General features: G+C 36.8%; 1 long non-coding RNA gene across 1 annotated transcript in view; it reads left to right on the top strand.

The window, feature by feature from the left end:
- The window catches only part of LOC308192874, an 82,233-nt gene extending 59,166 nt beyond the window's left edge, over nt 1-23,067 (top strand). The window contains exons 3-4 of the long non-coding RNA XR_013949178.1: nt 16,967-17,140; nt 17,742-23,067. This is a non-coding gene — a long non-coding RNA (uncharacterized lncRNA). The remainder of the gene's footprint in view (nt 1-16,966; nt 17,141-17,741) is intronic.
- Nucleotides 23,068-24,368: the final 1,301 nt, after the last annotated feature.

Genomic DNA, 24,368 nt, shown 5'->3' with positions numbered 1-24,368 from the left:
CAGTCATCTTGCCAGCCACTTTTCCCGATTTAATGTTATATGTAGATTTTCTGGGATTGCTCTCTGTCACTTATAGGTCTCACTATATCTTGACCTGAAGAAGAAATACTAATACTCCTTTCTACAATGATTTTAACTGCCCTGCTCTTTTTGTCTGTTATTTTAAGTTTCCCATATTTGCTTTCCTTTCCTAAAGGTAGTTGCATGTGTCATAAACCTAGGCTGCAAAGAAGTGCGATAAGGTTACAGGAAGTTTTCAAATTGCTTCTTCATAAATTGAGAGAGGATGAAGAGATGAGTAGGCGTCAAAGCACTTCAAGATCTGAGCAAACTGTATCTGGTAAAAGAGGAATCTTGTATCAGACAAAAGGTTCTCTGCTGAGCACATGCAGACAGCTTTGGATTACTTGACTAACTTCTGTGATAAATCACTTGTATAACCGTACAGTTGCAAAGATACAGATGAAAGCAGATACAAGGATGCAAGTATCCAAAAGGAATAAATGTCTCTTAAAATCAAAGTTAACTATAGTTTAGTGACAAAAAGTCAGTTTCCACTACAGAATGTGCCCTCCATTGTAACAGGAAAAGAATAACACTGTCAAAATCTTAATTAAAACCTACTGAACGAGTTAGGAAAACCAGTATGATGAGTTAGGGGGAAAATAATTTCTAACCATGTCTCTTATAATTGAGAAATATTGAAGACTAGAAGAATAGTTGAGTACTTATCTTATAAAAGATTTAAGAAGAGATTGACATACAGTTCCTTCATCTTGACCTTGCAATAAACTCTGTCTCCCCCATAATTCAGGCAATTAAGTGTACGGAGAGTTCACAAGCAACACCAGTGCTACTATAGATACTGCATGGGATACATGAAGCATGAGTTCAGAGTGATAAGGATTCATTTTCATGTTCTCCGCATAATGTTCCAACCTCAGGGATCAACTATGTGGTGCTTGAACATACCACTAGACCAAACTGGAAGTTTAGGCAGGTTAGTTTTGCTCCACACAAGACAAAAACTTGACTTGGTCCATAAGACAATCTTTTCTCTGAGAACTAAGGCAAGTTTAAAAAGTCCTAAACCTACTCTGTGAGTGCTGCTATAGTGTAGGACTTTATGCAGTGAGTTTTGCCTTTGCCATCTTGCATAGAATCTCGGAATCACTGAATAGTTAAAGATAGAAGGGACCTCTGGAGGTCCTCTTGTCCAATACCCTGCTCAAGCAGGGCCATCTACAGCAGGTTGTCCGGGACCATCTCCGCATAGCTTTTGAAGATCCCTAAGGAGGGAGACTCCACAGCCTCTCTGGGCAACCTGTGCCAATGCTCAGTCACCAACACAGTAAACAAGTGCTTCCTGATGTTCAAATGGAGCCTCCTGTGTTCTAGTACCTGCTCATTGACTCTTGTCTGGGAACTGAGCACTACTGAAAAGAGCCTGGGTTTGTCCTCTTTGCACTCTCCCTTCAAGCATTTATATGTGTAATACCACCTATAATACCAATAATAGCCTCCTCTTCTCCAGGCTGAACAGTCAGAGATCTCTCAGCCTCTCCTCAACCTCTCATAGGAGAGGTGCTCCACTCCCTTGATCACCTTAGTGGCCCTACATTGGACTCTTTCCAGTATGTCCATGTGTCTCTTGTACTGGGCAATGTAATCCAGGCACAGCCTCACCAATGTTGCCGGCAATATTTTGCCTAATGCAGCCAAGAATACTGTTAGCCTTCTTAGCAGCAAGGACAAATTGCTGACTTATGTTCAGCTTGGTGTCCACAAGGACTTCTAGGTCTTTTCCCACAGATCTGCTTTCCCAGCATGTACTTGTGCCTGGGATTGTCCCTCCCCAAGTGCAAGGCTTTGCATTTCCCCTTGTAGAACTTCATGAAATTCTTGTCAGCCCACCTCTCCAGCCTGGCAAGGTCCCTCTGGATGGTTGTGTGGCCCTTTGGTGAATCACAGAATCATAGAATCATAGAACGGCTTGGGTTGGAAGGGATCTAAAAAATCATCTAGTTCCAAGCCCCCTGGATGCATCAGCCACTTCCCCTAATTTCATGTCATCTGCAAATTTACTGAGGGTGCACTCTACCACATTATCTAGATCATTAATGACATTTTTAAGCAGGATTGGACCCAGTATTGACCCCTGGGGTACTCTGCTTTTACTGGCCTTCAATGAGACTTTGCACACTGCCCACTACACTCTGGTTCTGGCCTTTCAGCCAGTTTTCAAAGCACCTCACTGTCTGCTCATCCATCCCATACTTCAACAGCTTCTCTATGAGGATCTTATGGGCGGCAGTGTCGAAGGCCTTACTGAAGTCCACGAAGACAAGTTCCACTGCTCTCCCTTCATCCATCAGGCTGGTCATTTCATGACAGAAGCTTAGCAGGTTGGTCAGGCATGACTTCTGCTTTGTGAATCCTGATAACTACGCCTGATGATTTTCTTCTTCTTCATATGCCTGGAAATGGTTTCCAGGATGAGCTCTCATCACCTTCCCAGGGACAGATGTGATGCTGACTGGCCTGTAGTTCCCTACACCCTCCTTGATCTTCTTAAAGATAGGAGTGAATTTTGGGGTTGTGGTCACTTGCTGTGCTCTTCTGAAACTTCTTTTAGTATCACCCCAATAAGTCTAGAATTTGGCACATTTTATGGTGCCAGATTAGTTTTTGACCCATTTAGAAGGATTTTTGACATGGGATTAAATACATTTTTTTATTATTATTATTATTATTTTGGCTTAGATTTTACTCAGCGGTAACTTTCAGAAGAATGACTTAATCTCTTACCTTAGATTGATTGCTGTGTTTGGCAACATGCTGTTTAACTACAGTGTGTGTTCAAACTTAATACTCAGATGTAAACTGTTTTAATGAGAGCTTTGAAGTTCTTTGAATAAAGAATCTACAGTATTGTATACAAAATAAATCTATTCTTTACCTATATCAGAATTAAGTATATGCATGTTTGATTTCAGGAAAATGAAAAAGAACACTTGTAAATTACTCAGGCATTCAAATAATTATGCAACTCTTAAAACAGCTGTATATGGGAAGCCTATCACAAAGTCCTAGTGATAACTTGAATTATTGAACCAGGTTTGTCACTGAAATTCTAGTACTTTTATATATAGCTCATTACTTCTGTTCACGCTCTTCTGAGACTTTGTGATTCAGATTTATTTTTACTTTCTTATTTTGTCTGTTTTCATCACATTACTTACATCTAGATACTAGACTGATTTATGAATTTTCTTACTATTATGATACAGTAGCTTAATTGTATTTTTTATGGGGAGAAAGGAAATAAGAGTAGGAGCCTTCCTTCCTTGCCCTCTTCTCCCCCCTCCTCCCCCCCCCAAAAAAAAAGCTTTCCTTAAGGAATAAATCTTCTACTTCATAGTTCTGAAAATGTTGTATAAACAATATAAACAATATTCTTTTTCGAGACGGTTCAGAAAGAAAAATAAGAAAGTTATACTGGTTTTCTAGAGTAACTGAAGGTTGTGAATGCATATAAACCTTAAGCAATTGGCCATTTCTAAGATGTTTATCCTCATCATATTCTTTTGATTTTAATCCTTTAATCCTTTTTATACTTATAAGTGAAAGTGGCACCCTTCAACTGAAAAGATGTTCTAAAATGGCTTCTTTTATTTTGTGGTACATCATCTGCACATTAATAACTATGACATATAGTGATATCTTTGTGGGAGAGACTAAGATGATGAAGTTTCACTTCAGCTGATTGTCTGTTCCAAATTATTTTCCAGTAATAATAAAAACATAGTAAATGGGGTGGTGGGGGGGGGGGGGGGGGGGGTTGGGGAGAAGGGGGGGCTTGATTTTTGTTTCTTTTTTTTTTTTTTCTCTTTGGCTTCTAGTGCTTTTAAATAGAGAAAAATTCCAATCAGTCACTTTTTTCCAAACAGTGTGGGTAAGCCCCACACCACCTATCAAAAATGTAGTAATGCTGGAAAGTGAAAAAACTGTAAAGAGAATACAGAAGAAAAAAAAAATCATTCAAGATCAATAGTCTTTTCAAAGTCCAATTCAGCATGAGAAAAACATTGAATTAGTTTGGAAGAAGCTCTATAAAATCCCAATATGAACTGTAAGTGCTCTTTATTGAACGATGAATTGGTACAATAATGCTCAGAACTGAGAGAAAACAAGTGACTATAACAATCTACTGCATCCATTTGTAAACTAATCTACCAATATTGCTCCTGGCAATCTGCTGATATAAGAAAATGTGACAACTGCATGCAGAAAACAAACTTAGAAATAGGTAGGTAATCATGCCAAATTTCAGTTATTATGGTTTGCAGCAAGAAAGTAGCATGGATATGCTCTAGATTGCACATGACACAATAGGAAAACTTAAGAATGTGTCTCCCACTGTTTTCTTTTTATTATTATTATTAATATTATTATTAATAACAACAAAATGAATTTTGTAACAAGGCTTTTTTTTTTTTTTCAAAATGCAGCTGGAGTCCATTTGTACATTGTTTTGAATTACTGTCCATTTTGCCTAAGAGAATTAATTACATATCAGGAATGCTTAACATATTCCATTATTGACACTTTGTTTCCTTGCTGGCCTTTTGATTTGCTGCTGACAATAACAAAATCATAGGAACTGTGGGAGCTTCTTACTGTGTCTCTACAGACAGTTTCTGGTCCTTTGCCATGGCCAAAATGTACAAAATATCAGTTTATCCATCAAAGCTGTGGAAAAAATAAAGCATGATAATCCAGCCCTGACTAAATGTTTAATTTCACCGTTTTTCAAGCTTCTGCGAGGAGCTGCCATTCTTCTTTCAGGAGGCATATTCAGAACTTATGGAATCCAGATCATCATCTTCCAAATTCCACATTTCCCTTTGGAAATAACCAGGCGATGCTTAGCTAGAAATCATTAGTTAGGCATGATGTTTTTCAAATGATCATTCCTAAGATATACAGGGAACACCCTCACACAAGAATCTTCCTTATTCCTCCTAATCTTCCTCCTATCAATTCTACTTAACCAGGAATTGTCTTCTTCCCTGCAGCCAACTCAAACAGTCATCATAGAGCTGGTGGTTATATTTTCAGCCAAGACTAAATTGGCTAAAGTGTTTAAAGAAAGCTGAGTCCATATACAAAAGCATTTGCACAGAATGTCAGCAAAGTCAAATGCTGACATAAGCAGACAGCTGGCTATTCACAGGCTGGGTCTAGAGTTTAGTTGTATCTTATTTTAAAATGGATCCTATTTTGTATTTGAAACATACACAGTACAGTACAGTACTTTTTATTTTTTATTATTTATTTATTTATTTATTTTTTTACACCAAGAGGGAAATTCTTAGTCTATAAAGGAAAAAGAAATGTGTCCCATATTCTTACCTCATACCTACCACGTACTACATTGGAATTTTCATTGGTGAAAGAAGTGACCAAGCCAACCATAAATGCAAACACATTTTGTATCGCATTTTAGCCCTAAAATTTTGCTATTAATCAAGGAACTATGATAATATTTCTCACATTCCCTGCTCAGATGCTTTTGAATTTTATTCACAGGTTATTTTTATCACTGTTTTTTGGTGGTTGTCGTGTGTTTTTTTTTGTTTTGTTTTGTTTTTGTTTTGTTTTGTTTTGTTTTTATTGGGGGGAAGTAAATTCTACAGTGATTACATTCCACCATTCAAATAAAATATAATTAATAATAGTTCTTTGCAAGCAATGATTCAGTTGCTGTGTGTTTGAGTGGAATATGAAAGGAAGGAAGGCCAACATGTATTGAAACCAAAAGTATACAATCATCGGAGTAATTTTAGCTAGTATTTATATATAGAACAATCCCAGACCTAGCCTCACACCTTAAAACCTCTTCATAGTCACTGAGGTAGACTGTATTAGCAGAGTGGCTATGATTTTGTATGTGAGTATTCAGGTAAGGCTAGCATGAGATCAATACAAGAAGAGAGAGAAGGGATGAAATATTCCTAAGAAACAGACAGTGACAGGGTGGACAAGGGGTGAACAAGATCATCTCACAAGGACATTTGATGAGGAAACTCAACAGATTTACAAGCATCTTGAGATTATATAGACAAAAGAGCTAAAACCACTCCAGAACTAAAAAGCCCTGTGATCTCAGGAGAATGTGCAACACACATGGAGTTTGTACTTAAGGCATTCATATTCAGCTGTGATGCTGTATCTTTAAATTCATCTGAGAAAAGCAAATTCCCCCATATCCTTACCTTCCCTGTTATAGCAGAAATGAGGCAGTAAAGATTTAAAATGTTCCATAATTAACTTAGAGGTCAGTAGCAGTCTGAAACGAGTGAAGTGAGGTGGACATTAAATGATGGGGTTTTATAGCTATTACTAACTTGATTTGTAAGAAACTACTAAACATGACTCAGGACTGTGAAAGTGATCTATAGTTTCATAAAGTATTGCATCGACACAAGGGAACAATAAACATCTTTCCACATGAAAAATGACACCAAATTAATATTATAACTGGCATATAATTAATATTATAACTGGCATTTCTTCCGTAAGTCCCACAACTTCAGTATTTACATTCTGCTTATAACACAGGTAAATAAAGACATATTTTGGTAAAACTGGAAATAAAGATGTATATTGTAAAATGTTGCAGTGATTCACATACAGACATATCATTCTAAACAGCTCCTGCATGTGTCATGGACTGTAGAAAAAAACAAAACTCATCTGGTGCCAAGGTGAGTTCTTTGTATTGTTGATTTAAATATTTTTATGCCTCTTCAAAGTCCTTCTTTTCTAAATATGTTATACTAAATTTCAGCAGATCACTTAGGAGCTTATTGAGATAACAGTTTGAACGTTCTTAGGGAACAGCTGGTGGAAAGGAAGAAATGGACAGTTCCTCCAACAGTGACTATGGCTCTGATCACTGACTTTGAATCTGGAGGATGGACAACCTGTACAGAGACCATTAATTACTTTTTTAATATTTTTTTTTATAGTTTTATTGCTCAACCCTAGGAAATAAATGGGTAGATTTTATGTAAGAGGCTGGAAAGAGAACACAAAATAGCCAAAGTAATTTATCAGAGCAAAAAAGTCTGCTATGCATTCAAAGGGACAAAAATCCAAGTGCATTTGCAAACATATGAACATATTTAAAGCTTCTACATATGAAACAACATTCTAGAATTCCACCTGCAAAATAGCCTCCCTAGGCATGATGGGAGAGAGAAGTAGGAAGAGGAAGAGCATATAAAATAGATGCATATTGTGTGCAGTTCTCTTTCAACACTTAACCAAGATATTAAGGTCTTTCATTTTTAAGGAAAAAGAAAAATAAAATAGTTATTTAAATAAATCTATAATCTCAAAAAATGAAATAAATTGCTTGTTTTTATTAATATCTACTCTAACTGTAAGTTTTACCTTCAGCCCTAATAGTTTGTTGGTGGGTGACATTTTGTGTACTCTAAAATTAGTACTAGTTTGAAATAGATAACAGAAGATGGCCATAAGTTTAGACCACATAATTTGGTCCCTAATTGTTCAAATATAGCAATATATGAAAAACTATGCAAAATACTGAATGTGCCCGTGATGTGCTTAAACTCACAAATCAGAAAAGAAATAACATTATGATCCATATGTCTCTTAATCACTTTCTCTCCCAGAACTGCAAATCTAGCACAGTCTCTATTTCAGTTTGCCTTCTATACTTTTCTTTTGCCTGCTTTTTGTAATATTTGACATTATCTCAGTAACATACTGTGTAAAATTTGGTATGGAAGTGCCACATTTTAAAATACAGTGCCACAGGTAGGCATCTGGAATTATTTTCTCTTTTATTTCCTGGGTCCCTGTGTACATTTTCTGGCACTTTCCTGTTTGACTGCAGAAATACATTTTGCTGACAGTTTTGTGGCTCTGTTTACTATGTTTACACTCCCAGGTTCTTTCCCTACTTTCTGCCAAATATGACCATTTCGTATACATTGTCTTTGACTGTTTTTAACCCTAACACTCTTAACCTTGCATCTGTTTATTTTTTTATAGATAAAAAAGTGGATCTCTCCTTCTTTCTGAATAGCTGAATACACAATATGATTCTTTACATGATAATAAGAGTAATCATATTTACAATCTTCATCCTCAAACATGCTGCTGGTCTGATCAAATCAGTCTTCTGCCTAACATCACAGACAGCAAGGGCTTATTTTGGGGTACAGAATCAAGGCATTTCAACATTTCTGTAGAATAAATAGAGTATTTAATGGTGCACATATAGCTGTTAAGTGGGTAAGATGACATTAAGCATACATAGGACAGGGAAGTGATGCTGGATCCTGAATCAGTTAACAGCAGGCTGAGGCTGTACCTACCTGAAACTGCAAATGTCTTTGAATCAGCTCTCTAGGCTTTTACATTATCTGCTGGCCTGTCCAGAGTGTATTTTTAATCTCCAGAATGAAGGATCCCATTTCTCACTTGTACCTTCTTTCTCCTTGTTTGTAAGTGTGATGTCTGTGTTGTGGGTTCTCTCAAGCAAAGCAGAGGAGGAAAGAATGCAATCCCCGTGCTTGCATCTGTGGTGTGGAGATGAAGAAGCAGCATGTTTGAGGATATATTTTTGAAAAATTTAAAACAAATAAGGAATTTCAACACAGAACTGATGCATAGGGAAGAAAGTGTCATGAAGCTGTTTCTCTGATTTTCAGGTGATGTCCTGTCTCCATATCATCTTTTGCACTGAGTTACAAAGACTTATATTTCTTGTTCAAAAACATTAATCTTTCTCTAGATAAATGATGCTTAAATCTTGCAAATGCTTTTGTTTAGCAATCTACAAGGGTAACTGTAGAGTAATTAAGCCAATTTGTAATAAAAATATGAAGTATTCTAACACTCGGGCCACACCCCAGACAGTCACCCATATCTCAACTCACAAGTATGTAACATACCCCTCTGCATTTCACATAAACAGTTTTTAACCTTTCATTTTCTGACCTGAAAATACTAATAGAGTGGAAATGTTATTAACATTCATTAATCCCAAAGATGGATGTTTTTTCTTTTCTTATTTTTCTTTCATTAATGTATTTTCTTCTCATTTAATTTTTCATTTTTTCCTCTCAGCTTCCTTCTTTTCCTGTACATTTCTCCTTTAGTCTACCCTTACAATATTTTTCTTATAGGCAATTTTGGCATCTTTACCCCATGGTCTGTTTCCAAGACACTAACCATCTTCTTATACTCACATTAAATTTCAGTCTCCAAAACTAGTGGCTAGTAAGCACTGCCACTTTGACAAGATCATATAGCAGTGATTTGCACCACACTGCACTGCAGGCCACACAGAAATCTGTTGTCCAGCATAAATTCATTGGTTTGTTTCATTGTTACATTTCTGGGGTACTGTGGAAGGCTTCCTTGGGAAATTTAAACCTTGAATTTGTAAGCCCTTTTACCGCAGCAGCAAATGATGTCTTAGAGACCAGGATGACTACACTAGCCCTGTGTGCATTGGTGGAACCCCCACACCTGCAGCAGTAGCAACATGGCTCAATATGGGAGCCTATCAGTTTGAAATCACCTAGAAATGTAGTCTGGCAGTCATAAGGGCAAGCGTGGGTAAGCTTGTGGTCAGGAGTGTTACTTTATCAAAGAAGTTTCGTTCCTTCTTTCACACTAAACAGATGAGTTGTCCCCACAGACAGAGCATGGTTTGATTTCTAGTGCTGTCTACTCCAGGTGCAAAGAATTGACAAATTCCTTGGTAGCTTTATGGGAAAGATAACTCATTGGGTTGGCCCCCTTTCTACAAACAAGTTAAGCTAGATTTGAGTCACTTCTGTTAAAGCTAAGTGCTATCCGTGAGCTTTGGGGCCAGGTGTGTCCATGTCCCAAACCTTAAATCCCATACAGGGAACTGTATGGGTTGACAGGAAACCACTCATGAAACTGTCCTCTGTGCAGCCTCAGGAGAAGTAATGCTAAGTCAGGAGAAAGAGGTGAGAGAGATATTGGAGACACGATGGTTGACATGGAGAAACACTGGTAAGTTTTAGAAATCAGAGTAAAGCTAGGAGAGACAAAGGACACCACAGATAGTACATTCACTGCCTGCTCAAACAAAAGATGACATTTACAGCACAGGGTGCATCAGGAGACACCAAAGTCCTAAAAATCTATAAAAACAATAAAAACAAAATACATGTATGTAACATCATCTGAGAAATACTCAGTCCTATCTCAGTCATAAAACATTTTGAACCAATTTAATAACCACTAATGCACTGAATGTGGGGTTGGCTGCATGAGTGATATTAATTATGGTGGAATGGAAGGAGAGATATGCTTAGTTTCACCTCTCCAACTACATTGATGATTGAAATAAATTATCACTGTTTCTACTTGTGTCCACAGCTCGTATTTAAAAATCACTGCAAGGTGACACTGGCAAGAAAACATATTATGTCAACATGGAAGCAAGGGCTCACTGCTCAGACATTGGGGCTGCTGGACTGAGGGTAACCCCAGGGTGGAAAGAAGTCATAAAAAAGTGTGTAGTTCTGATCAAAACTCTCAGCCTTTAAAATGTGGACCTAGCACTCTTTTTCCCCTGTACAAGTCATATTTGCCCAGCCAGCCCATGGGCAAATTTGGTGCTTCCACGTATATCTGATATCTGTAACCTGTATCTGATATTCCAATATCCAATATCTATTTCAGGCTACTTAATATCCATTCTGTATCAGTGACCACTCAGGTCAAAACAAGACATTGGGGAAGTTTATCTAAACACAGCCAGCTCAAGTCCTAAGTTGTATATCTACTTAAGAACTTAATAATTTTAGCATGAGTTTCAGGAGAAGTGATTCGACATGTCTATATCACTTTAGGAAAGGAGGTGAGTACTAGGACCCCTGATTAGGCCACAGAAGACCTAACACACAGCAATCTATTTCTAAAGCATGGATGTCACTAAGCATGGCCACACTTGCAGAAGTAAGCTTGGGATCCCATAAATAGGACAACTGAGACCAGGATAGGGCTCACCTCTGTCTTGGCACCAAACAGAAAAAGGAGAGCAAAGGCAGATCTCAGGAACCCTTCACAGACCAAGCCAATGGCCGTGGGACAGGATGAGTCCAGTCTTCTGTCCCCTATCCCTCTGATCAGGTGAAGATACAAAGGGGACACGAGAGCCCAGTTCCCTGTCCTAAACATTTTACATCTGTACACAGCTTTCTATTTCTAGGTCAGGAAATAAGCCTGAGGCTGACTTCATGTCTTCTTTCTTATTCAGAAAATGGGACTGTGCATCACTGGCAGTATTCACTTCAGAATCCAGCTATGAACAGCCGTGTAGATAAGATCACGCCAGTTATCTCATCAGTTTAATAATTACAGTCAGGGTGTATTTTGTTCCTGTTTGCAGATAGAATTTTCTTTCGATGAATTTCAGAGATCACCAGAAAATGGAAAACATATTTTAGAAGTGTTTTTTTTTTTTTGTCAAAGATGTTTTCTTCATTTTTTTCATCAAATTTCATCTTGATCAAGGTTTTCCGAGTAAACACACACACACACACACACACACACACACACAAATGGGCCAAATTAATCCTCAGTGTATCTTAGCCTCTTCCATGGAAGGATTTAGTACAGACCCGAGGAGTCCAGGATGTTGGAAGAAACTGCTTTTGGAGTTACTAAATTACAGTCTCCATAGTGATTTTCTTACTATATGTTAAACAAGCAAGAAGACAAAACACACTGGGGAAGACTTCCTTCTAGCAAAAATAAGTATATCTACACTGGAGCAACTTTTCCTCACATCTGTTGAAGCATTGTTTCAGTGAAGAATAAATTACACCCTAAAATGAAAGCTTCAGGTTTCTGCAGTGAGGCATTTCACAGTAGGTGAGGATGTAAGAAAATATGCTTATGGAAAGGGACAGGAGGAGTAGAAGAATGGGGGAGGCAGAGTCATAGCAAGAGGTGCAGAGGAAATTTGTTTTTCTTTTTCTTTTCACCACAGGGCATAGAGTGATTTAAAGTTGGAGTTTGAAATTGCTTAAGGTTTCAAACACAGTCCTGCCACTGGCATTTTAAAGGCCTTTGCTTAAATTATGGCAAATACTATTGTCTCTTGCTTCTTTTGTACGGCAGAGATGCTAACATTTATATGGTTTACTGGAATATTTTGAAGGTCAATTGCTTGCCATCAGTGTATAATTTTAAATGTGTAAGCAATAGTATGGTTGTTTATGCTTACACTTATTACACAAGTCAATGATAATGCTGTATATGGCCTACTTTTACTTTTCAAATATTTTACATATATTTTTAGTGCTAGCTTTACTTTTACACATAGCTTCTACATTGAGGAAAGTAGGGTTAAGATGCTTTGAAAAATTCTTCCTCGGAGAATTTCTGGCTTCTGGAAATACTGAAAATGGCCGTGAACAGCTTTGCTTACAGTATGTTGAGACATCATCTTCTCTCTACAGTGGACATGTAGAGTCACAGTAAAAGAAACAGCACTGTATGGTATTTAAACCCTCCTCTAGGTAGAGTTAGCAGAAATAAGAATGTATACTGAGGTAACATCCAAGCCCAGTAATAAGGGTCTAGACTCCTAAAGCAGCAGGGACACTGCAAGAATTGTTACAGTTCTTGTCCTAAATTCCTACAGTATGATAGCAATTTAGAGCATATCAGAGCTCAGTAGTAAATAAGATAAACAAGAACAACAATAGCAATGTCACGTTTAGCCTAAATAACAGTTATATAGCCTTGACATTTCTGTAACACTGGAAGATATTATCCCACTTCCATGTTTTGATAACTAAATACAGCCAGATACTGCTAACAGATACAATATCCATCACAGACATTCCTGTGTCTTTGTTCATTTAATTTTTAACCGAATTATTTACATCCTGAAACAATTTTTTGCAAAGCCTATGTTATTTTTGCATAGGAGCATGGATGAAAAGCACTTCTGCCATGATACAGGGTTATTTAGAGTGAGTTAAAATAGGGAAAGCAGGACCTATTTATAGCAGGGAACTACAGGATTAACAAAATGGCTACAGCCATGATGTTGTTTTTACCTCTACTTAAAGAGGCAGAGTCCAGATGTTCAAATACTGCATATTGCCATAATAATCAATCTTTGCCTCCTCTTTTTTTTTTTTTTGTTTTGTTTTTTGTTTTGTTTTGTTTTGTTTTGTTTTGTTTCTACTATGGTACGCTGAACAGATCCCATTGATAGTCCAGATCCCATTGCAGGAGGAGGTGGGTGGAAGTATGCAGTACCCTTCAAACTCCAGACATGGGTCTTTAGCAACATTGCTGCAGGTATGGAATAAGAGAAGGGGGGTGCTGGCTACAAAGAATGGGGATCAGAATTCAGGAGAAGAGCTTGTTCCCCCAACAAGACTTCTGCAGTCATGCTCAGACATTAGAAGCTCTCTGAGCCTGCTGCTTGGGTCAGGAGAGTCAAGTCCTGTTTTTCTGGAGAGGAAATCTCTACAATATTCATTGAATCTATTCTAATTTTATTTATTTATTTATTTATTTAAATGCTATCACTTCTGTTATGTTTGTAATTAATGGTAAATATGTACAACATAACCATATCATGTTCTTTTTGGCTGGGTTCCAACACACTGAATATTATTCAAAAAAATTTAAAAAAATTAGGCTAAGTCTCGTTACAAATAACCTTGTTCTCTTTGGGTTACATCATTTGCAAAGTGATGTGCACATTTCAGAGAAATAACAAGTTAAATATAAATGACCCAAGCTCACTGAAACTGTCAATATAAACACAAGGACAATTTACATTTTTGGAGTTATAAATCTAAACAAGCACAGTAATTCAGCTGTGATCTTAAGGTATGTTAATAATATTCTATGTGTTCCTGAAACTGGAATAACTTATGCCAAACAACATCTAACTGAAAAGCAATAATGGGTTTTACAGCTTTTAAAGCTATTACTTTCTTTCTAAAATGGTAGCAATTTCTTATTTAACTGTTATAATGTCACTAAAATTAATCACCAGGTAAATATTCCAAGAAAAATCCACTGCAAAACATTCACTTGCAATGTGAATTTATTCGCACACCTGAAATGGCAGAGTAACTCAACCACAAATTTAGGTTTTTCAACTGTAAATGGAGGAGAACGTGATTTTACAAACTTTTTTTTTTTTTTTTAAATTGCCACCTGATTTTGGTCTAGCTCTCCCTCTGACATTGTTACTTATTCCCTTAAAAATTAAGTGGAAGATTTAGTTCCTAATGACTGCACCATTTTATACTTATAACATTTTTCTAACAAGGGTCACCTAGGGTTTGGACAGAGTCAGACAGATGCAGATTTTCTGCACAGGCTGTGAGATGGCTAGATAAGAGCTGGTTCATAAACCAGAGTGCATGAGCAAACACAGCTTATAAAAACATCCAGGAAGACCTTTGCTCATCCTTGTCTCTCTTCTTGATTAACAATACATCTATGCAAACAATTCAACTTGACTTGTTCAGGCAAACACCATTTTAAAACAATTCTGAATAATGATGATAATCTCCTATGCAAGTGCAAGGTAACATAAAAAGAGCTTAAAATAATCTGTGGTCATCCCTACCTTTCCTTCTCACTTAAAAAAATGAATTCAGGAATCAAGAGTAGCTTTCCACAAGTTTTCTCCGTTCTCAAAATTCTGTTCACAGTTCACATAACTGTTTCCAGGATCCCAACAAATGTATAGCTGAGCCAGTTCAGACACAATTGCCCCTTGAAAACTGGAATCATTCTCATGAGCTTTGGATGGTTGACTAATTCCTGCTGAGAATAAAACTACTTACCCTTTCTTTACAGTCTATTTATACCCCCACTTTTTTAAGTTTTGTCTTCTACTCCCAAGCTCTCCCAAAGATGAATGCCCTGCAATATTCAACACAATATGCTTCTGATTTAACTTTCCCTTCCTTCATTTTCAAAATGAATAGTTTCATCTGCTTCTCACTCATAAGAACATCTCTGCAGAATCATTCCTTGCTTCATTTTGTTCAGTTAAGCAGCTCAGTGATGTCAGGTTAAAGTAAAAGGTGAATGAAGCCATTTGAAAAAGTCTTTAAATGCTACATTCTTGTGTCCCACACTCTAGAGTGTTTCACTGCATCATTTGCAGAGATAACTATGTGAAAAAGTAAAAACAAAATTCAATAAAAACACTGCAATAAAATAACTTCAGCTTAATTCAGTTGCTTATCTATTGCAGTTTTCACATTTAACACCTCTTTACCACTTATACTAAAACACAACATAAAATATATATATATGCTGATTTGCACTGATAGAAAGAGATGATATCTTTCTACAAAGATTATTTGTTAACTCCAGTTACATCTTAATATCTGCCATGCGAGTTGAACATACTTGTTTCCAGATTTTTCTTTAGACTCAAATAGTTGTAGGAAACATTTATCAGAAACAAATTGACTAGATTATCACCAGGACCTTCTTTCCCCATTGAGCATATATAACTGTAATACTATTGTTAGAGGCTTTCATTACTATATTTCTTATTACACTGGGAACCTGAAAGCAAGAACACATTAGGCTGATGAGCTTGGGTATAGTTTCCTGAATCAATACTACTTCTTCAGCAGACAAGTTAGTAGCAGACAATTGCATAATGAAGCTGTCTTTATTTACACAATGTATTTTTGTATTCAGCAGGCCAGAAAGAATAGTTCTGTGTAGCAGCTGTCATTGTATTTTTTTGCTTATCTCTGTCCTGTCTGCCAATGTTATAATTCACCAGCTGACACCCGCCTTGGCAGAGACCAAGTGCAGTTACTCGGTGCCAGAGCAACAACCGTGCTCTGAACTACGACACGATTCATCTCCCTTCCAGCCAGCAACAGGGGACTCTTTTGGCTTTTTCACTGGTTTGTTGATACACTTTGTGGCAGTGGAGGTTCAGTGAAAGCAAGTTCTGGGAAACAATTACATCTCTGTTACACACCATGGCAAGAAGCCTGTGGGGAGTAGAGCTGAACCAGTGGTGAAGGATGATGGCAAGGGGCTGGACATCCAGAAGGAGGTGCTCTGGGTTGTAGTTTTGAAGAGTTGGGAGGGTATAAGGTCAGGCTGGAGAGGCGGTGTTTAAGTCACATGAGACTTAGAATCATAGAATTATAGAGTATCCCAAGTTGGAAGGGACCCACAAGGATCACCAAGTCCAAGTCCTGGCTCCACACAGGTCTACACAAAAATCAGAATTCAGACCATATGACTGAGAGCATAGTCCAAACGCTTCTTAATCTATGACAGGCTTGATACCATGACTACGTCCCCAGGGAGCCTGTTCCAGTGTGCGACAACCGTCTCGGTGAAGAACCTTTTCCTGATATCCAACCTGAATCTCCCCTGTAGCAGCTTGACTCCATTCCCTCAGGTCCTATCACTGGAACCCAAAGAGAAGAGATCGGCTTCTACCCCTCCACTCCCCCTCATGAGGAAGCTGTAAACTGCAATGAGGTCTCCCTTCAGCCTCCTCTTTTCCAGGCATAGGGCCACAAAGGCAGGAAGAAGTGGTTGTGAATGATTTGCGTTTTGTCTTTCATATGTCTCCCCTACTAACTCTTCAAAGGGTCCTCAAATACAGGGAAAGGTATAGGATGACAGTTTAAGTGAGAGGAGCTTGCTAGCTTTTAAACATGAGTTGGCTATGCATGTAAGCAGGTTCTGGGGCAGAAAAATCACAGCAGAATAACCCATCAGTGACACTCTCACTGGCAAGGGAATTCAGATGTCAGAATGAATCTAAACCTCTTAAGTAAGTTGTGACTAATAGGTGGTCAGTGATTTTTTGTAATGTTCTAAACATTAAAGATTAAGTTCTCCAGAACAGGCGGTAATTGTTTAAATGCTGCAAACCGCCATCAGTCTCACTGCTGCTTTCTGAGGACATCTGTTGAACTGTTCGCCCTGGACATCAAGGCTGAATGAAATCAAAACCATTTTTTCACCACATGGAAGCATGAGGATCTATGGCTATGCTACATATAGGACCTAGTTAGTTGAGGTAAGTTGCTCATGTCTTTAAATGTGGGATATATCCTGGTAATATGCATGTTCCTCAGAATGCATATTACTCTAGGCTTTTGGTAATGACTTTTATTGTCCTGAAAAACTTCTGACATTTCAGTTAAGTGCAAAAGTGGGTTACGGTTCCCATTCCTTGTGAGGAAGATTATTCCCAGAGCTTGATGGAAGGTGATGTTACTGATATGCTGATACAGGCCATACAATTTCTACCAAGACCTATGACTTTGTAAGAGGAACAATTAAACAACAAAGCACCTATAGTGAAAAATACCACAAACAGAGAAAGTATAACCCTAAAAACAAAATTAATGGAAAAACATGACTTCATTGAAACTGACTTCATAAAAATTATTGTATAGTCTTGGTTGTAATTTCTATAGTCCTGTATTCAATTGTCTAATGAACTTTATAATGGGCGAACAAGCTGGAGAAATGTAATACAAGTATTACACAATTACACCAATTATCAACATATGATCAAGATTACTCTTTTGATAATGAATTCATGATTTCAAATGAAAATGTAATTTTTATTTTCAACTTTAAGGGATTTTAATGTCATTTTCACTGTATTCTAGATATGATTCAGCTACATCTGCATATGCTTCAGGTACAAGATCTCACCAATACAATCTAGTTGAATTGACCTAAAAAAAAAATAAATAAAAAAGAAAATAAAAGAAATCAGGAAGATTCTTTTGCTTCTTCATTTTGATGATGCTTCCTAGCAGCAACAGCAAATAAAATAGCCTAATCCCAAAAGAGAGACCTGGAAACCATCAAAAGAACCCAGAGGGAAAAAATAACAGTGGAACAAGAACACTTGAAATAGAGGGTTTCCCTGGCACACACAGCTTCCCAGTGACTCCCAACATTGTTTCACTCTCCCAAAGGCACAGAGCCCAATGTCTATGGCAATGTCTATGGCAGACTTTTGTAGAACTACCGACTCTTGCCATGCCAAGGAGAAAGAATGAGAAACAGAGAGAGAAAAAAGACCATACTTCTGGTTTCCACATAATGGGACAACTTGGAAACTTCATTTATTGAAATGAAATATTCAAGAATGTATGGAAAGGCTTGGGAAAATGGAAATGAAGATGAAAGGACACATTCATTAAGAATTAATTATTCTGGTAAATTATATGCATGTATAATTTTTATTCTTGCCAACAGAAAATGACCAGGAAGACAAGAACACAAATGGAGGATGAGGAGTGGAAAGAGCAAAGAAAAGAAAATGTAAATGGACACCACTGGAATTAAAGCAAATACTTGATTTTAAAAATGGTCTGGGAGAGGAATTGGAAGACAACATAGGATGCTTGCTGTGTGAAGAAAAGAGCACTTCCACTCTGGAACTGAACAATGATAAATCTCTCAAAAGTAAAAGCGAAATAAGTTTAGATGCCAGACTCTTTCTTTCTTCCATTCCTATTCCTAAGGTAAGAGGAAATAGCTCATAATTAGCATGCATGAGCCATGGCTTACTGCTCTCAGGGAACTGTACAAAGCTGAGTAATACGCAATGGGGAGTGAAGGGGAGATGGCATAAGAGAATACAAAACAAAGGACACAATGAAAAACAAAACACAGTAACAACAAAAAACAACAACAACAAAAAACTAAAACAAGCAAAACAAATAAACAGCAACAAACAAGAAAGAAAGTAACAGTGAAAGTGTTCAGTGAATAAACCTTTAACTCTAAGTGAATTTCTTTAAATTCTTCAGAACAGACTGCGCTAAGCTGTGACCTGAACAAGGGCTGGTATATGAACTACACAATGAGCCTAGATCTAGAGATATTGTGACTCAGTGACACCACTGTGTAATATTTCAACTCAGCTGAACAAATCCTTGTGTGAGTACCAATTTACTGCTAGCCTATAACAGAAAAAAGCAATTCATTCAAGCAACTACAAGGGATAAAACCAAAGTATCAGACACTCTCTGTTGACCTGCTCTGAAGAGTAACTACACAGGTAACTACACGAACTATATCCATGCCTAGGGCTAAAAGCCGAATAACCTGTTGCATATTTTCTGTCATGTTTCCTTGTGTTAAGCTACTGAAAATGTTGTCTATGAAGATTTATATGTACCTGTTGAGTTCAAGCCATTCCCTATTCAAATAAGACTATCTGCAGATATACTCCTAGATCTGGTGAAACTGAAAAGCTCATATGGACATTTTCTGGTGTATTGTTTTTTGTTTGTTTGTTTGTTTGTTTTCTGATGGGTTATTAAAGACACCTGAACATGGAGATGTCCTTAGTATCAGTTTAGCTCCTTTCCTTGTGGGCTATAATTGCTTAACACTGTATTATTCTTGATGTCAAGGAGACATCAAGGTGTCTTTTGAAATTTGTTTCTTGGAACATAGCAAGAACGTAGCAAAAAGAAATGGTCCGGATTTTCAGTAAAAGAAAAACAGTGTAATTTGCCTAATTCAGTTAAGTATTTTGCTCAGATAAAGTAAAACTCACACAGTGGCTGACACCAGTGATGAGGTCTGAGGCTCAGGCTCAGATGTCCATCTGCAGTTTGGTGATCTGTTGACCAACATACTTATACGGTTTCCCAAAGGCCAGGTGTCTTGGCAATGGTTCAACAATCTGCCTCTCATTCTAGACCACTGATGAAGCCATTTATGGCTAGCTAGATTGAAAATGGTCTTTGACTTGAGTGTAGAATGAGGTTTAGTTTCAAGCATGTAGAGCTGTAGAAAGACATCTGTTTTTTTTTCTCAGACCTTGTAGGTGAGCCAAAAATACACCATTCCCCACATGATATGCTATTATATTCTGTTAAACTCCATCCTGTTCCCTGCTCCTTACTTTAATATCTGAATGCATTCCATCTGCTCTATATGTCAGCAATATCTGTGTTTTCTTCCTCAAAGAATGACAGATAAGGGGCTATTTTGTTTTGGGGATGTGAGTTTATACTAAACACAGAACATAAAGTGAGAAGGGGGGTATTAAAAACAGTTTTTAAGAGCCCTAATTTCTCCGAGTAGTGCATTCTAATCTCTGAGAAAACTTGCTCTTGCAAAGGAGTGCTCTTTTAAGAGTGGAATCTACATCTCAGAATTTCGGTTAATTTTGATCTGCCTTGGACCCCTTAAGTGCCTAAAACAGAGTGACATGCATTTTGAAGTTTAAAACTGATATAAATAAGAGAAGATTCAACTGATACTGGTTCTTATTTTTGAGAGATGCAAGCTATGTTGTGTACTGCTTAACATTTTGATAGCACATCTTCATGACCAGTTGACAGCTGAAAGTGAGGTCATCATTTACCATGCTGCAGATGATACAAAGTATTAGTTACAAGTGAATCTTCAGCATAAACAAAGAGTATAAGACCACTTCAAAATACTCGTGACCATGTTTTTTCACCAAATGAGATTATAATGCAGCTACATACTTCTATAGAACTTCATATATTCCCCATCCCTCCAATGCCCTGAGAGGATTCAGAACATGACTGTTCAGAGAAAGTGTCTGGAATTCAGCTTATTTCACCTTCTCTCTGTCTCTACCTGAATCTTCATCGGGATCAGCTGTGATTTGTTCTGTGTCAGTGACAAAGATGATAAAAATAACAAATATAGTTTGATTACTCTCTACAGGCCCTACAGGGCTGCCATGAGTGAACAGTGTGTTTGTTGTGCTGTACTGTTAATACTGTACTCACCCCCCTCATGTGAGCAATTGTATGGATAAACAAGGTGTAAAGATATACAAGTGATAAGAGAATGGCTGTCAACAACTGAGTTCTAGCAAGTGTTCCATAAACTCTCAGAAAATAAAACAAAATCAATAAAATAAAAATAACGAGTTTCCTGCAGGATTCAAGCCTCCTACAGGAACCTTCCACAATTGAGATTAGACAGCAACCAACCAACCCTCCAACCAACCAAAAACAGTCCAGAAATTCAGTTAGTTCTATTTAATGCTTGGCTAGCATTTTACTCTTCTTCATTTCTTCTACCTCCTAATCCATTACATGCTTTCTCCTATACAACTAGGTGACTTAATTCTTCACAAACAGAAAATTTTGCTAAATCAGATGGGTTAAAGAAAATAAACTGGAACTTCTTGATAAATTTTATCTAGTTCAGATTCTAGTATTTGTTGTTTTACTGAAATATTTGCTCTATAAATTAAAGCTCAAATGTTGGGACATCTGCAAAAACAAACAGAACATTGTTTTTAGCTTTTCTTCTGAATCATTCTTTGACTAGCTTGCTAATGAAGAACCTCACTGGAAGTATAAGAAGGTATCTTTCTCTTTCCATCAAGCAATTTATGTTTGGTTATTTACTACCAGCTGTTCATGTTAAGAATTACAAAGATTCATAGGGATCTGGGAGTGTGTGGTAGCTAATAAATCTGCCAAAGATTATCGAGGTTTGTGTATTTAAACATACTGTGATGTGACCTTAATCTCTCTAAGACTAAAGAAAAAGAAATTCTGTCTCTTTATAAAAATCCATTATGTACATGAAGATAATGCTGTTTGTGATTTAATTCGGATGTTGAACCTTATTTTTGTTGAGAGATTCTTGGCATTACTACAGAAAGGTCAAACAGGAGGTATGTCTTTGTGTTGTACAATCAGACAGAACCAGATATTGCCAATGTGATAGAACTACTTCAGGGCATCTTGAGATTCTTTTTTTTTTTTTTTTTAATGTATGGATTCAAAAATGCTAATGAGTATATGTAAATGCAAAACAAAAACTGCAAAATTACTAACATTTGAAAAATTGGGGTTTGTTGCAAATAAAAATATTAGTGTATGTTTGTATCATTTTTCAAGGATATTCTGATATATATTACTTTTTTGTTGGGTTATTTGTTGTTGTGTTTGTTTGTTTGTTTTTTGTTTTGTTTTGTTTTTCTGAAATGATGTTTAATACAAGAGTGAAGGCTTTATTGCCTTCATATTTTACAAAATAAGAGTGATCCTAAATCCTAAATGCCTGCATAAAGTTAAAGAACCGAGAAAACCTTTAAGAACTGAAGAAGAAATAAGAAATGAGACAATTTCCTAATGGCCTCACATAGATTTTTAAAAGTTTCACTGGAAGTTTGTTTGAGTTTAGAATGTGGCTTCACGTAAATGTTGGCCATATCACAAGGTTTTGTCATGGCAAATAGCATGCAGAACAGTTGGAAAATTACATTGTTTGTACTAGAAAACTAAATAACTGGGATATATATTTCCCCAAATAATTGTAAGTATTGTTTCATGATTCCATAGTATTACATATTGATTCTTCTATCTTTTTTCCAAGTGAATGGTCAAATACATAGTGGAGTATTACCTGACAGAAGCACCATAGAAATCCACACCAAGCATAACAAAATAACTGCATCAAGGATTTTTTTCTCCTTTCTTGTTGTTGGAAAATGAGCAGTGGAATATGTATCCATCTCCTTGTTGCAGTTTTTGTTGTTGTAGTTTGTTGGGTTTAGTTTGTTTGTTTGTTTACTTCTTGTAATTTTAAGTCAATAAACTTCTTTCATCTTTAGGAATTTGTAAATGTATATTTATTTTACTATTTTATTTTATTTTATTTTACTTTATTTGCATAATCTTGTACAATATTGCAGAGAGTATTGGAAAGACAATAAATAATTTAAAAAATCTCCTATCTCTATACATTTCTTAATACTATCTAATATATCCTCTCCTTGAACTCCACTGAATCTGTTATGGCATGTCCTTGATAGATGATTAACTATAAAATCAAATACAAGCAGACACTAGTCCTTTACTCAGGACGCTTTGGGGAAAATAATAATAATAATTCTTTCTGAATAGTGTAGGGGGAAAAAAATGCACAGTTCTTAATTCAGCTATAGCTTCTCTTTTACCACTATTCATCCACTACCACAAAACAGATATCATAACAGCTTGATATCTGAATATCACTTTATTTTTCCATATAGTATTTCTAGCACGAACTGCATCCATTTCACGGATAAAGGGCTTCTGCTTAAAATTCATAGTTGTGGCATGTCAAAATCTTTCACACCAGTTATGGATCTTGTTAGACAAATGGGGTCAGGTTCTCCACAGATCAGCTTTATAGGCTAATTGAGTAGTATTTGTTCTGCCTTATCCCCAAAAGATGTGCCAGAATGTTAGTATTTTAATTATTTTTTATTATTATTATTTTTACAACCTAAGCAAAGTCTAAATAGCTGCTTGTAGTGGTACAGTAAGGATAAAAGAGAAATATTTTCACACCATTGTCTAGACCCCAAAAAAACTACGCTCAAGGCAGAATTTTAGGTGAACATACCTGTTGGGTATTACACCTCTGACACTGCATCTTTGTAGTTTGTATTTTTTATTCCTGAAGTCCATAAGGATAAATCCTTTATCACTAAATATTTCTTGTGTCATATATCTAGTTAAGCTTTCTCTGTTGGACTCCCGGTGAACAACTTCACTAAAGGTATCTGAAACTGAACAGAATTCAGAACTGAGTGCAACTTTGGGATGCAGATCTTCTGTCTAATGGGATATAAATAGAAAGCAAAAGCTATTCCACTTTATGTAAATAATTGAATGTTTGTTTGGTCAGACAAAGAATGTGATTGCATTTGTTGGAAGCATAGAAATGTAACAAAACCCCAGTTCAATTGTGTGTGTTGAACATAAAGTGAAAAATATTGCTCAGGAGAGATTTGAAAAAGACCTAGAGGAACAGTCAGTGCCCAGAGTCAGAAGACGTTATGTAATGCCCTGCTTCATACAGAAAAATAGAAAGTAAACGGACAAGGTCCTAACGTGAGATTCAGACACCTGAATCAGGTGCATTTATTCTCTGTTACTGAATGCAAGAGAATAAAGTATTTACTAACATTTGCCATAGTCAGTGAACTGGGAAGCTTAATTCATCTATAGAAAAGATTGAGGAACGAATTATACAGACATCTCTCTCAGGACTATTCTGACATATTGTTGTGCAACTAAAATTTAGACTTTGAGTCACTTTGTTACTTCAGGCATCTACATAGTATTATTTCCTCCTAAAATAGCGATAGTCATCTTCACAACAGTGGAGAAAGCCCTTTTCCAGGCAGTGGGATAGCACATTTCCACAGCTTCTGCATCTACCAGAAGGAGTAGAGTGGAAGTGATCTAAAAGGAGTCGAGTGGAAGTGTTCCCATCTTGTACCA

The sequence above is a fragment of the Anser brachyrhynchus genome, assembly GCF_964034855.1.
Source record: "Anser brachyrhynchus genome assembly, chromosome: 3".
Classification (NCBI taxonomy): Eukaryota; Metazoa; Chordata; class Aves; order Anseriformes; family Anatidae; genus Anser; species Anser brachyrhynchus.
This window is presented reverse-complemented; position numbering and strand designations above follow the sequence as displayed.